At 43.3% G+C, this 1,209-nt stretch overlaps 1 non-coding gene across 1 annotated transcript in view; it reads right to left on the bottom strand.

Annotated features, from left to right (window-relative positions):
* The window catches only part of LOC142356689 (large subunit ribosomal RNA), a 3,522-nt gene extending 2,617 nt beyond the window's left edge, over window positions 1-905 (bottom strand). The window contains exon 1 of the ribosomal RNA XR_012761471.1: window positions 1-905. This exon is cut by the window's left edge and continues 2,617 nt beyond it. This is a non-coding gene — a ribosomal RNA (large subunit ribosomal RNA).
* Window positions 906-1,209: the final 304 nt, after the last annotated feature.

The raw sequence follows: 1,209 nt of genomic DNA, 5'->3' as shown, positions 1-1,209 counted from the left end.
TGCACGTCAGAACCGCTTCGGGCTTCCACCATGGTTTCCCGTGGCTTCGCCCTGCCCAAGCATAGATCACCATCTTTCGGGTCGTGTGCTACTTGCTCTGGATCAGTCATGCAATAAGAGCAAAACCGTCCGTGGTTGCGGGACACCGAATCGGCGCCCTCACCACACAAAGTAGTGCAATTCATAAAAATTACACTGTTCACTTTCATTTCGCGTGTGCGCTTTCAATGAGCGACAACACTTGCAAGCAACTCACACTCCTTGGTCCGTGTTTCAAGACGGGCTGTAGAGAGCATTGAATAGGAAGTTGAGGTCAGACAGGCAATCAAGATCAATTTATCTCATTTTGTTTAGAATCAACAAGAAGAATTCCGAGGAAAACTTCTGCTCGATTCATTAACAAGATTTGCCAAAAGACGACAACTACACTACTCGGTAGCCGAGAATATAATATCAAGGCATTGAGTATGGTAACGCTCACTCCAGTTCCCCTTCAACAGTTTCACGTACTTTTCACTCTCTCTTCAGAGTGCTTTTCAACTTTCCCTCACGGTACTTGTTTACTATCGGTCTCGCTTTATAATTAGCTTTTGGAGAGACATATCTCCAGCTTCGAGTTGCACTTTCAAACAACTCTACTCATAGGAATGAGCCATTATGACTGGTATCGAAAATGACCTTTACAGGATTTTCACCTTCTTTGATGCTACTTTCCAGTAGACATCAGGACAAATTCACCAGTCTAGCATCAAACCATACCGGACACCGAGAAATGTTGCCATTTCTCTTCCCGATGAGCTTTTCCCTGTTCATTCGCCATTACTAAGGGATTCTCAGTTGATTTCTTTTCCTCCCCTTACTGATATGCTTAAGTTAAGGGGGTTCTCTCGCCCAATTCAGGTTATGTAGTTGATTGTCTCTTAATTGGTTCACTGACCAATATGAGACAGAAACCGATTCAGCAGTTTTGTTCGCTACTACTATCAAACACAGGTCGAAGTTTCCATTCAGTCATTAATTCCAACTTTCAAATGTTGTTGTTTCAGCTTTCGCTTACTAGAAGCAACATAATACTCGCTGCAATACAGACCTCGGGAAACCCTCACCGTGAATAAGGTTCACTCACATATTTCACTACATTTTGCGTGGGATTGGAGATGAGGCTACTCGTTCTTGCTCAGTACTAGGCTGAAATTAACGAAACTTCGT

The sequence above is a fragment of the Convolutriloba macropyga genome, unplaced genomic scaffold (assembly GCF_964194025.1).
Source record: "Convolutriloba macropyga unplaced genomic scaffold, txConMacr16.3 SCAFFOLD_5779, whole genome shotgun sequence".
Classification (NCBI taxonomy): domain Eukaryota; kingdom Metazoa; phylum Xenacoelomorpha; order Acoela; family Convolutidae; genus Convolutriloba; species Convolutriloba macropyga.
Note: the sequence above shows the minus strand (reverse complement) of the source record. Positions and strands in the feature narration are given on the sequence as shown.